The sequence below is a fragment of the Dermacentor silvarum genome, chromosome 10 (genome assembly GCF_013339745.2).
Source record: "Dermacentor silvarum isolate Dsil-2018 chromosome 10, BIME_Dsil_1.4, whole genome shotgun sequence".
Taxonomy (NCBI): Eukaryota; Metazoa; Arthropoda; class Arachnida; order Ixodida; family Ixodidae; genus Dermacentor; species Dermacentor silvarum.
The window spans coordinates 39429502-39444223 of record NC_051163.1 but is presented as its reverse complement, the minus strand read 5'-3'; the positions used below and the strand labels follow the sequence as shown (position 1 = coordinate 39444223).

Here is a 14722-nt window from a genome sequence, read left to right as displayed (position 1 = left end):
TTCAAACAAATCTAGAGGCAGTAGCTGTTAGGGCAATACTGTTTGACAGGTTGGTGACAGTCTGTTCACTGTACGTACCACCCGAACATCGTTTGGCGCTTACGGAACTTCATACGCTTGTCAATCAGCTCCCTGAGCCATTCATAATAACAGGTGACCTGAACGCCCATAATATGCTGTGGGGCGACGCGCGCTGCGATGCAAGAGGGCGTACTGTAGAAGATTTCCTTTGATGTTCTGGTGCGGTTCTGCTGAATAAAAAAGAACCCACCTTTTATAGCGCCACACATAAGTCATACTCATCAATAGACCTAACCATATCCTCTCCGACACTAATGCCATACCTTGACTGGAAGGTCATAAAAAACCCTTACGGAAGTGACCACTTCCCTATTGTTTTAAATCTAACAAAGCAAGCTGGCTGCCCTCCACAGGTTCCTCGATGGAAAACCGACTCGTCGAACTGGGAACTGTTTAAAAAGATTACGTACTTACAGTGGGATGCTTTAGTTTCTTTTAATATAGACGATGCTGTGGCATATTTTACAGGTTTTATAATTGACGCTGCTGAAAAATGCATAAAACAAACTAACGGACTTGCTAGTAAGCGTCGTATGCCTTGGTGGAACAACGAATGTAAAGAGGCAAGGAAAAAACAAAATAAAGCTTGGGGCCTGCTCCGTGACTCTCCAACTGCGGAGAATCTCACTAATTTCAAGCAGGCAAAATCACAGGGCAGGAGAATACGTCGACGTGCTAAGCGGGCCAGTTGGGAAAGGTACATAAGTAGCATCAATTCTTACAAGGATGAGAGTAAGGTGTGGAACAGAGCGAACAAATTAAAAGGCCGGAAAACACAACCACTTCCCTTAGTAAACACTCAAGGTGACAGTATGAAAGATCAGGCCGATTTTCTGGGCGAGCATTTTGAAAGCATTTCTAGTACATGAGTACATTCCCTATGAGCCTACCCTTACAAAAAAATTGTTGAAAAGTTGTTGAAAAGTCATTGGTCAATGTCAACAAATAGCATTGAAAGCACATTGAGGCTTTGTTGAAACATTATTGAGGAAATTGTTGAGAGGTGTTGAAAATTGGCCCGCGACATTTTGTTGAAACATCATTGGGTCGCTTCAATTTGAGAAGTCATTGATGGATTGTTGAAACCATGTTGAATTCCAATATTGAAAGCCCATTGAAGAACTGTTGAAGATGTGTTGAATGTCAATATTGAAAACCTGTTGAGACATTGTTGAAATATGTTGAATGCCAATATTGAAACCCCATTGACATAATGTTGGAACTGTGTTGAATGTCAATATTGAAACCCCATTGAAATATTATTGGAGCAGTATTGAATATCAATATTGAAACCCCATTGAGATATTATTGAAGCATTGTTGAACATCAATATTGAAACCCCATTGAAGTATTATTGGATGAGCGTTAAACGTCAATATTGCTTGATGGAGGCAAAAGGTGCTACATATCAGAAACAGGACACAAGAGGAAGAACACAGACAACACACACGTTAAGCACCAAACGTGTGTGTTGTCTGATGTTCTTCCTCTTGTGTCCTGTTTCTGATGCACTATGCCTTTTGCCTCCATTATTATACCAACAAGCCCAACGTGCAATGTTAGTCAATAATGCAACACCATTTAAATATTATTGGAGCAGTGCTGAACGTCACTATTGAAATCACTTGAGAGCCCACTGAAATATGCTGTTTGGTGAATAGTGTTGAAAACTGCACTAGACTTTTCTTTAAATACCGCTGAGCTACGTTGAGTCTCATGGCATTACCATTGATGCCATCCATATTGATGTGGTCCTTGCATACTAGAGGACAGGGGCAAACTCAGGCACTTCTGTATTGAAGACCTGGGTCACCCAGGGATCAAAACCACTTTTAGATATAGCCTGTTATAAAACATATTATAGAGCTGCTAGCAGAACCATTAAGCCAGTTTTCGAATTGGCTTAACACACAAAATCAATACTCCTTCACAAAATCAACAGCTCAAAATTGATGTGGACAAAAAGCATTTTTTTCTAGCTGAATTGTTTATTGAAGCCAAACATTTGTTAACTGTACAGCCATGTGTGCCTTGAGATCAAAAAATTCCTAACGCAATCTACAAACTGCCAGCAGCTTGATACAATAACGAAATTGAATACTGAGAGATGTAAAGTTTGCGTGGCCCTAAAGTAAAACATTTCTCAAAATTGAAATAAATAGAAAATAAATATTATACAAGCATTACAGTAAATACCATTTAAAATGTACTTGATTTCTCTATTTGGTAGCCAGTAACTTAATAATCATGGCACAATCTGCATGAGCCCACTGAGACTCTTATTTATTGGTTAAATGGTGTGCCCATTTTACTAAACGTTATCTACCTCTGAAACGACATGGTAATTACAATAACTTGTGCCATGGGAGCAGTTTATTGTGCTGCATTGCTTGTTGCACGATCCAGTTGCGTTTTCTGCCATGATTACTAGGTTCCTGGGCAGGTCATTACATACCAAGCGATTTATTCACTTTGACTACTTAAGATTTTTATCTGATACACAGTGGCCATTAGTTACCTGCTGGAAGACTTAAATGGAACTGGCATGAGGAAATTTTTTTAATTTTTGAGTGCCGCAAAACAAGTTAGAATGAAAGAATTTGCAAGAAATCAGATTTCATGCATACATGAAAGAAAGCACATCGCTGCCTTGCCCGAGAACTGTTGTTGCACTCTGAATTTAAGCAAACTTTAACACTTAATTCTTACTGTTTTGAAATAGCAAAATAAACCATTACTACAAACAAATGTTAATATGTAGTTTTCCTTAAACAGAACCACTCTGACAATAGCACAGATTCCACTTTCCGGTGTACGTATGAAACCTAATTTTCTGTAAAATTTCTCACTGGGCCTACTTTTACTTTATCAAACAAACTTGAAATGGTGTGCCGTCATGGAACAGTCTTGGCATGAAATGACCCGAGATACCTATGAAATAAAATAGTCAAGAAACACTAGCTTTTGTAGAAATATATTAAAGATTTACGTAAAAATGTACTAAAGTACAAAGCGCAACACTTGTGCAATTAATTATTAATCACAACACAGTACTTGTGTCTGAACCATCCAACCTGGGCTTTTCAGGTGACTAGAAACATCATAATAACAAAAAAATGTTGAGGGCTGCAAGTGCACAACACTTGAACTGTCCACAGACTTGAGCTCTTCTGGACACTTCAGGTCCCTTGCGAGAAGTGAGGCCAGAGTGTTCTTAATGTAGGTCATGTTTGTCCCAGGAAACTTGCGACAGGTAAAGCCTGTAAAAAAGGAAAAACAGCATGACGTTAAAGATCAATGTTCCACATGCAAAAGTGCGACATACAGTACACCCTGTTATAATGAAACTGTTTCATTTGTTTGTTTATTCCAAGTTTTCACGAGTTCAATTCTAGAGAATGACCAGCTTTCAAAGTGGAGTGGCACCGGAGGACTCCACTTAGTACAATATGCAGAAGGCAAACAGGAAAAGCCCACTGTGGCAGAATAACTTCATGAATATCCTTGATGTGAAAATGTGAATGTTGCTTGCTTAGGAACAAAATGGTGGAAAAAAGACTTCATACTGTTGGTGAAAAAACTTAAAGGTAGACTACTGGCAACTAAAATTAGTTCTCTCAACAATCATAATCAAAATGTGCAGCACTTTATTGAACTTTTCCTTGCAGGAGTTGCTCCAAATACGGTTATGCGGCCAGAATTGAGTGTGGTATATCTGAATTTGTTTTACAAGCTCATATGCTACTGGAGTGCACTTCTCGCATCGTGATGACCATTCTTATGCCTCTCTACTGAAAACAAAATACTGCTTATAACGAGGATTTACTGCAGTTGCACGCCGACCTGGTTACACTAACACAAATAAATGCGAAGAAGAAATACGAAGAAATGCTCAGTCTTACAAGAGAAATATGCAAGTGGACTGGCTCTGCTAATCCTTTGAGGGTCACTGCCATGCATGTAGAGTGGTGGAAACAAATCGTGTGGTCACGACCATAAATATGAGGCGGCGAAAGAACATATAAATAAGCATACCTTTTAAGAATGAAGTGTCCCCAAGCATCACATTACAGATTCTGTAACCTTCTGCGACTTCTACAAAAATCCTGATTGTGCTGTTGCCCCTTGGCTTCTTCCAAAACTGATCTTTCTCTTTATTCTATGGTGCCCATCACTGCAGTAGTTTGGGAGTATTCACCTAGTTTAATGTTTTGTGAGTGTCATTACATTTAAAAAATGTGATTATGCTAGTTTGCCCTGCATGCTACAATAAACATGGTGTAAAACAGCGGACACTAAGAAACCTTTGTCACTTTGTGACCTAAAAAATTATTTACCCATTTTTTTTCTGGAAAGGTCACTGAAGAACAATCCAGAATAAAAATATAACGCTTAAATTGGGGGACGTTTGCCGGAAAATATGTGATCCTCAAAGGGTTAAACATGAACACCTACAAAGCTCATTCAATCTTTGATAAATCTAAACCCATAGTACTTGAGCACTGGTTTATAATAACGCTGAAAACAGGCAAGTGCGTCCTTGAAGTAAGAAAGCAGGAGACATTTCCAACAATTTCAGAGTGGGAGCTGTGGACATGCCTCATGTTCTGTAAGAAGCTTTATATAGTAGCTGCCAAGGGCCTATTGAGTACTGATCATTTTATGGGAACGTGAGGAAAAGTCAAATAAATACCTTTGTTTTTTCCACATCCTAGAATACAATGTGATAAATTGGATCTTAATTGGTTGAGTGCCTAGAATGAATGGACATTGCTAAACATAGCAATGTTGACAACGAATTTGGCAACTGTTCCTATTGTTGCTTTGATCGAAACAACCAAACAATTATGCCCCGTAACTTAAGCTCCCTCTGCTTAAAGGCTACTGTCTGCCACCACATGGACCTCCTTCAAGACAGGAGCAACTTTAATTCAATGTGGTCTGTTGAAATAGGTGAAACCACTATGTTTTGCGTTACAGAATCTGGAGGGCCATATTGATTGCTGAAATTTGGTGGAAGTGCTGTCCCTCGAGTTGAGCAGTAACTGCACTTGAGCATAGCTTCTCCACAATTCCTATATTATAACAACACTTTCAGGCTACTTAAGCACACCCGCTATAGCACCAGATTGGTAGCAAGCTTCACAGATTGGTACTACAGATTGGTAGTTGCTTCATTCCAACTGTTCATTGCAATGACAGTCAAGTAGTGCAACTAATGCGCAAATACACCTAACTTTGTCAGTTGGAGCCACCAATCACTTCTGGCAGTTAAGGCTGCTTTTAAAATTTAGCACTTTAGTATGGAGGCGTTAGAGACTTGAGATCAAATGAACATTCATTCCAAATAGTAGGCTATTGTAGCACGTAGTTGCAGACACAGGCTACTTGAAAGTCATTTGTTGTGCTAATAGCAAGCTGGTAATTCCAAGTACAAAATGTGAAGGCAAAAATGCAATGGGTAAAAGGATGTACGGTACTTGCCTATAACAGCGTTGACCCTGATAAGGCCAAGAGCCTCTTTTTGCCTATTGGTGGTGGTGTTTCCAAGAAGTGAGTGGCCCATGAGGTTCTCTGTGAACACATGGTGAATCAAGGCCCTTGCAAACTTGCCTGGTCCACCATGGCAAGCTGTGCCAGGATCGTCTGAATGAGCACTTCTCCAACCTATGTGAAACGGCACGTTTAGGTAAATAATATTAGTGAGGTAGTTTAAGGATTATTTACACAACAGCCACACTCCGAATAAATCACAGAAATACTGCCTGCTCCAGACCTAAAATGTCAACTAATGTCACTAATAAAAACAACTAAAACTAATGTCATAGCTTGTTATGCTGTTAGGATGCCATGTGCTTCAGAAAAACAAGGATTCACCCAGTACAAAATAAAATAGTAAGTAAACCAAAGCATTGAAAACTTTAATGCAAGTAGCATTTTTAGGATACTTCACATACTTTCGGGTGTCTGTCTAACTATTTTCCAGCCAATTTGTGTCACTTGGTGGTCAATGGCCTAATGGGTAGGGCTGCTATGTAGACGGGAAGTGGGTTAATAACCATCTGATGGACCTGCTTGGATCTCTGGGTATGTGACTCAGAGTATGTGCCATTCTTCAATGAACCTCTTTCACGCCATCGTGGGCAACTGCTGCTTGTGTTGGCAAGCAGCAGTAGCAAGCAGCTCAAACAGGAAGATAACTGTCGACGTTAATGCGATTACCACTACACATCAGATTCGCTTGCTGTGTCCCAGACCTACTCAGCTGAATGTGTACATAAGACACAAAGACAGGGTGTGCCAACTGCCCACCTCATCAAATAAATGAATCGACTCGCAAATCAAAGGCTATGCAAAATCGCAAAGGAGACACTTAATGCTACCATTTTTACTAAATCTTAAGGAGAATACCTCCCAGCAATACATTCTCCTGGCAACAGTGCATTTGATCATGGTGACGCTAGACGATGAATGGCCAAAGAATTCACCTTTCGCATTCCGGCTGTGGCGTCTCCAGGCTCATTTTGATTCTGAAAACAGATGTCAGTATTAAAATGTGACGCCACGATAACTCAAAAGCAACAATCAAAACATCTACATGGACGATTAGGCCGACATAAATGGATGGATATAAATGACTGATTGAAAACATTAAAGCATGGCTGCTCTTGCCACTGGCAGTGTGAGGTGGGCAAATAATTTATTTTTAATTTCTCTCCTAAATTTTAAAATTATTTTTGCTCATCTACTGCATGAACTGTTGCGGCCACATCTTAAAGGTAGCTCGTTCATATAAAACCAGTGTTGCATTTTTTACTCCCCGTCTAACTGCTGCTACTGCAGTTTGCTTACTCTCTAAGTATTCCACAGAACTGCTCCACCAACAAACCATTGTTCCAAGCTTATGGCAAAGCGTCATTTAGATCACAAGATACGCTCCCCTTTAACTCTCTCTCCTCTTTAGTGTGTGAATTCAAAGCAAAAATAACTTATTGACATAGCTGTCTGCTTCTATCTCATAAAAAGCCTTGCTAATTTTTGACATTTGTCGATAACGCTTACATGCCTCTGGGAGCACAGTGGGACGACACGGCAAATATGCCCAAGCATCTCGTTCCTTTACTGATTTTCGAACTTAGTTATATCAATCAGTTACTGAAGGGCCAAAGGCTGAAACTTCACACGATGACATTATTTTGAATGTTTCATCCCACTAAAGCAGAACATAGCATCCCACAGAATCTGCCTTTTCCGTGAATATAGAGCGCCTACGCGAAGGCGTTAGCGCGAAGTACTCGATGGCGTCGAAGGGAGATAATGGTTAAAAAAAAAGTTCACCGCGCGCGTACCGGCGGAAAACAAACCACACATAACCTGATGATTTCACAGCATTCACTGGCATCAGCCCTTTTTTATCTCACCTATCACATAGAATCACATATACGCCATTGCAATTCTTTATTATTATCGCGCCACAGCGCGTGTCTACCGCACGGCGTGTCAGCGGACTCTGGGCACTCGATCCTGAAGCGAACAGCGCAGCAGAATACATTAGAACGGCAAAACGCCCCGCGCATATTTTCGACGATCCCGACACGCCATGTAGTAGATGCACGTCAATGGACGGCGTTGCGCGAACGAAATATACTTGATTACAGTACAGTTCGGATTATTTCACGTCGCATTGTTTCCACGAAAACGGCAAAGCACGAGCGCTCATTAATAAGGCTAATTTCAATCGGTGCTGGAACACCGTACCAAACATCGTGGCGCGCACAACATGCCCTGTTTTAGCTGGCTCCACATAGCTGCCCACCAAAACGGCAGAGCACGAGCGCTCATTAATAAGGCTAATTTCAATCGGTGCTGGAACACCGTACCAAAAATCGTGGCGCGCACAACCACGGCCGGGCTCGACTGGCGCGCGCGTTCGCAAGAAGCGAGCGCGCGCGCCAGTCGAGCCCGGCCGTGACACAACATGCCCTGTTTTAGCTGGCTCCACATAGCTGCTTTACGTCGCCGCAAGCGCGCTGTGAAGTTAAATCAGGACAAAACTTCATGCTCAATATCACAAATCTAGTGCTGCACAACCAATTCTCGCAACGGAAGGATAGTACTAGTAATGAAAACGAGCACAGAGGCGCGTGGAAGACACGCACGGGCTCTGTACGCACTTTTGCTGATAGCGTCGCAATGAACGAGCAAGTGGAATTCGAAACACTCACTCACCTTCGATGTGGCTGAGTCGGAGGCGATCATGGTGATCTTCGAGGCAACGTGTAGCCCATTAAGACCGAGCAATAAGTTGTAATATACCAAAGATGTCACAGCGAGGCAAAGGGCACAGAAAACGCAGCAAACTCATCACGCAACCCGCACACATACGCCGCACGCACAAAGTTCCGGAATCCGCCAAAGAGTCAACAGCGCAAGCGCGCATTCACACAAAAACGCGCATACAAATCCACGCTTTCATAGATATGAATTGCCATATTTATTAACAAATCTTGTAATATAATGGTATTTCTTAACAATTTCTGTGGTTTGCAAGAGTGTGAAAATTTTCTGCTTAGCTTCCTTGAGGAACTATTTTCTTTATCGCGGTAACGCAGTGCGCCGGCCGGTCACGTACGGAGCGCGCGGGAAATAGTGCAAAATTCAAACGTCGCAAATGTCGCGCCCTGTGTGCGCGCACAGTTTTAATCGTTTGTATTAAAAAGAAATATTTATTTTAATACGTGAAGCAACCGGCGCGAAATGAACTACGGACCAGCAACGTACACAATTGTCGCTGTTCGTGCTTGTTAGTTTGACATCATGACGAACGGTAGACAGCATGCCGTCCCATTGATTAAACATTTGTACCTGTGCTTCTGCGCTACGATTTGCTACCGGCAAAGTATAACAGCGTAGATTGTGCGTGGTGGCCAAGCAGTTTCCCAGCACACTGGCCAGCACCCCGTCTCTACGTGTTACAGAATAGACCTAGGCTTTCATGTAAAATATGGACACCACGTCGCAGAGATCACCCAAACTTGTTTCATTTTATTGTGCGCTAAGGGCTAACAACTAAACAAAACGCACTCTTTAAAAAACATATTTATTTATTATGCTTACATACTACTTTTCCCACCATCTTGCCCATATTTAACATGGAGGCAATGCCGTTTTCTGACACAGACAGGGCACTGGCCACTTACAATAGAAGCCGATGGGAATCCAGGAGGTGCCCAATCATCGGTCATTGGTCACTGCTTGTTGGGACGTTTGTCTTGTGCTCCAATTTTGTGTCTATATATATATATATATATATATATATATATATATATATATATACAGGGTGGTCATTTTTAAGTCTTACGGAATTTTTAGAAATCGCCTGTGGCAGGTAGCATAATTCTTATCATTGAGCTGGGTTAATCGATGAGGCGGACATTAGTAGCACGAGCAATCGAAACATACATTCAACTAATTACGAAGAAATCACTAATTAACTTCTTATTTTATTACTTTACGACACATATTGCGATTTACGAATTTGAGCCGGTGAGCTTGTCAGGCGTATCCACTTGGAATGAATTTCCAGAATGACACCAGTTTGGAGATATGCGCCATCAAACTCGCCGTAAAAATGCACTGTTGTTACACTTACTTTGTTACCAAAATGCTGTTTTATACATTGAAGCACAAAAGTAACTAAAACGCCCATGTATTTCGTCCCACACTTTGGGCAATAATATCTCGAAACTGGTGTTATACTGGAAATTCATTTTAGGTGGATGCGTCTTGCAAACTCACCGGCTACAATTCATATATTGCAATATGTGTCGTAAAATAATTAACTAAGAAGTTCATTAGTCATTTTTGTTAATTATTAGAATATTAGTTTCAATTTCTTGTGTTACTAATGTCCGTTTCTTCGAATAACCAAGCTAAGTGATAAGATTTATGGTAGCTGCTACAAGCGATTTTTTAAAATTTTCGTAATGCCTATAATTTTGAACACCCAGTATATACAGGGTGTCCCAACTTTCTTGCACCGACACTTAAATATAGGCAAGTGCCACGTAGCTGGACAGAACCAAGGTAATGTTGTTTGCCGTCGCTTACAGATACTCATTTTTTTCATTAGATAAATAATTAGATAATCATTATAATTAATAATTATTAATCAATTAATAATAAATAATTAGCTTCTCAGATATTATATTTAGCTGAAAAGTGTCAATCAGAAAATTATAGAGCAACAGGAAAAACTCCCGATACAGCTTTCTGTTGCCCAATACGTGGTACATAAAAGTGTTTTTCCGAGCGTGAAAGAAGCCCGCGGATACACGCATAGTGCCTCGAGCGGCTAGTTGTGCGGCAATTTTGCGTGTATTCGCGGGCTTCTTTCACGCTCGAAAAAAAAAGAAAAAGAAAAAAAATCAATTTTATGTTGCACGTATTGAGCAATAGAAAGCTGTATCGGGAGTTTTTAGTGGCAGGAGCGTCGAGTGCCATTTGTTCTTTGGACAGTACTTCCGGTTCACCTCCTGAGATGATCAAGAGGTGAAAATAAATCGAAAAAAATAGTACAGTACAAAATTCACGAATTTCATTATAGATATGATATCAGAGCATAAGTTTAGCTATAAGTTGAGTTACTGAAGTGTCTGGAATAATTAGAATTAATTAGCTGAGACGACCGGGGATGCAATCCAAGTAAATCAGAAAAATAGAAAAAAAATGGTTCAGTTCAGAATTCATGACTTTCATTATAGATATGATATCAAAGCATAAGTTTTGTTGCAAGCTGACTTGCTGAAGTGTCTGGGATAATTATAACTAATTAGCTGAGACCAGATTAAAAATAAATCAGGAAAAAAAGAAACAAAGTAGTACAGCGCAAAATCCATCGGTTTCTTTATAGACATGATATCAAAGCATAAGCTTAGTTCAAGTTGAGTTACTGAAGTGTCTGGAATAATTATAATTGATCAGAAATCACTTATTACTGCTTACCAAAGCACAGAACACCAACGCCGGGATGCGAGTGCCAAAAAGAAACACCTAAGTCAAAGTTTAAGGTTGCCTACTCTTTTAAGCATGAAATGCTTTTAGCTCCCGTTGTCGGCGATCTTCAAGTGACCTTGAGCCAAAAGCCAAAGCTGTTATCCGGGCAATCAAAACGAGAACATGCCGGCAAGTTGAAAATGAAATTTTGTCACCCGTAGGCACGAGTACAACTGTGGCATGGACGTAGAGTGCAATATAGCGTACCGTACATGCAATGCATTGTACTTGATATAAACAAAACATATGAGCAAACAAAATAGTAAATGGTGTCTGCTTGACACTGGCTTTGCCACACATCAAAAACCACTATGACAAGTTGCGAGAACAAAACGAGATCATCCGAGCAACCAGTCAAACTTGAAAAAAGGCGGTCTCTGGCACCAACCCTTTACTACACATGCTAGTTACTCTCCAAACAAATTACAAAAAAATATTGCTTGCGAGTTCTTCCCAATGTTTCTTGACAATATCACTCAAGCTGTAACTTCTATTATGCTGAAGTTTTGTCATTTCCAATAGCGACGTTCAAAAGGCAGATAGATACAGGGGCAGATAAAGTGGGCCGATCCTGGAGGCAGTGCAGAAAGGGTCCAAGATCAATGGCACCCGTTTCATGTGGGCCGATCCTGGAGGCAGTGCAGAAAGGGTCCAAGCTCAATGGCACATATCCCCTGTGGGCACGGGGACCTGTAACGCTTCCTTGAACTGCCCTTGTCATACGTGGGACCCAAAGAGACAAAGTTAACAGCCCTTCCTCTGTCGAGAAAATGGAGTACTGACTATTGATATGTTGTTGGCATATTGTTGAGGAATTGTTGACACAATATCCTTTCAATAATGCCTCAATAGTTATTGAACGTACACAACAATACCTCAACAATAATGTTGTTGAGCGCTTCACAACAGTAAAGTCATTGACTAATTGTTGTTGACATATTGTTGAATAATGTTGAGTATTATTGAGAAGTGTTGAGCAATATTGACATTGAATATATATCTGAAAGCAAAGCTTGTCGCCGTAAGCATCTTACGTAAGCAAAGGCATATCTTACGTAAGCAAAGCTTGTCGTCCGATTCTAGTAAGCGAAGCTTGTCGTCCGATTCTAGCATGCTGATTCTAGCGTGACGGCTTCCGAAGCCCAGGCGAAACGTCAGCGAAGAGCCGCCGACCCTGAATTTAGGGCAAACGAAGCGGAACGCCTGCGGCAGCGTCGTCTTGCCACAAGCTCCCCCAGTTACGACTCGAGAGATAGGCATTTGGTTCAAGTTATGTGACACTCTATATATTTAGTGGTGATTAAGTGAACAATAAAACAATATATATGTGTAAAACACATACACGTCTACATGTGTGTGTTTCAGATATATATTTAATGTCAATATTGCTCAAAAATTCTCAATAGTACTCAACATTATTCAACAATATGTCAACAACAATTAGTCAATGACTTTACTGTTGTGAAGCGCTCAACAACTTTATTGTTGATGTATTGTTGTGTACGTTCAATAACTATTGAGACATTATTGAAATGATATTGTGTCAACAATTCCTCAACAATATGCCAACAACATTTCAATAGTCATTTTTATAAGGGTACTTTCTTAAAGTTCAAGGAACATGCAGTGCGGGAGCGCCTCAAACGAAAGTGCGCAACAGAAGTGCCTTACAACCGTCCGTTCAGTCTTGCAGAACTCAAGGCTTCTCTCAGTTCTTGCAGCAACTCAGCACCAGGTGGTGACCGTATAATATACGAAATGATCAAGAACCTGCACTCGGAAACATTAAACACGCTTCTGTGTCTTTACAATACCATGTGGTCATCTGGACATATTCCATCCTCATGGAAAGAAGCCATTATCATCCCAATTTATAAACAAGGCAAGGACCCCGCATTAGCCAGCAGCTATAGGCCAATAGCACTAACAAGCTGTATGTGCAAGTTATATGAAAAAATGGTGAACCGGCGTCTAATCTATTATCTGGAAAGCAACCGTCTACTTGACCCCTTCCAATGTGGTTTCAGGGAAGGTAGGTCAACAATAGACCACCTCTTTCGCATTGAGGGAAACATTAGAGACGCTTATATACACAAACAATTCTTTTTATCTGTATTTCTTGACTTGGAGAAAGCCTATGACACAACATGGCGATTCGGAATCCTTCGAGACCTATCTGCAATGGGTGTACGCGGCAACATGTTAAACATGATAGAAAGTTACTTGTCTAACCGCACATTCCGCGTTAGAGTGGGCAATGCCCTGTCCAGAAGTTTCACTCAAGAGACTGGTGTGCCACAAGGGGGCGTGCTTAGTTGCACCCTCTTCATTGTGAAAATGAATTCCCTTCACAAAGCCATACCATCCTCTATGTTTTACTCAGTATATGTCGACGATGTGCAGATAAGATTTAAGTCTTGTAACCTTGCAATATGCGAGCGTCAGGTTCAGCTCGGACTGAACAAAGTTTCAAAATGGGCAAATGAAAATGGTTTTAAGCTAAACCCCCTCAAAAGCTCCTGTGTACTTTTCTCTAGAAAGAGAGGCTTAATACAAGATCCTGATATTATGCTCCATGGACAACGCATACCAATCAACACTGAACATAAATTCTTAGGCGTTATACTCGACTCAAAACTGACATTCATTCCTCACATCAAGTATATCAAAACTAAGTGCCTGAAAACAATGAACATCCTGAAAATACTGTCACACACAACATGGGGTAGCGACAGGAAATGCCTCATGAACCTCTACAGGAGCCTTGTACGATCGCGTTTAGACTACGGCGCTGTAGTATATCACTCTGCTGCCCCCAGTGCACTCAAGATGCTGGACCCTGTGCATCATCTTGGTATCCGCCTTGCCACTGGTGCCTTCAGGACAAGCCCTGTTCAAAGCCTCTATGTCGAATCGAACGAATGGTCCCTCGATCTACAACGGTCATATTCTACTTTTAATTACTTTCTGAAAGTACATACTGATAAAGACCATCCTTGTTATTCCATCATCAACGATATCACCTCTGCAACACTTTTTCATAACAAGCCTGCAGCGAGAGAGCCATTCTCGCTCCGTGTGAGGAGGATGAGCGAAGATATGGACGTTCCGCTTCTTGAAAATCGCCTAATGGCCCCTGCTAAGCCGTTACCACCGTGGTTGTGGCACATCATTGACTGCGACACGTCATTTGTGGAGGTAACGAAGCACGCTCCAGAGGCCCACATTCATATGCATTTTCTAGAGTTACAATTTAAGTACTCGTGCCCAGAATATTACACAGATGCATCTAAATCGCATGCCGGCGTGTCTTATGCAGCCGTCGGCCCATCCTATTCGGAGTCAGATGTTCTTTACCATCATACAAGCATCTTTACAGCAGAGGCGTATGCACTATGGTGCGCTGCGAAACACATCAAGCAGTTAAAACTACATAAGGCGGTCATATACACAGACTCCTTAAGCGTTGTTAAAACATTGATGTCATGCTGCAAACATAGAAATCCAGTAATTGCAGATCTTTTCTCTCTCCTGTGTACTATTTACGCATCTGGCCAACATGTAACGGTATGCTGGGTGCCTGGAC

At 41.1% G+C, this 14722-nt stretch overlaps 1 long non-coding RNA gene across 2 annotated transcripts; it reads right to left on the bottom strand.

Annotated features, from left to right (window-relative positions):
- Positions 1-3408: 3408 nt before the first annotated feature.
- On the bottom strand, positions 3409-9318 carry LOC125940733 (uncharacterized). 2 transcript variants are annotated; one of them, XR_007463928.1, is made up of 3 exons: positions 8311-9318; positions 6039-6611; positions 3409-5748 (listed from the first exon to the last, which is right to left on the bottom strand). It is a non-coding gene; the product is annotated as an uncharacterized LOC125940733 (long non-coding RNA). The 2 variants fall into 2 exon arrangements; XR_007463927.1 differs by having other exon boundaries at positions 6570-6611.
- Between the last annotated feature and the right edge of the window lie 5404 nt (positions 9319-14722).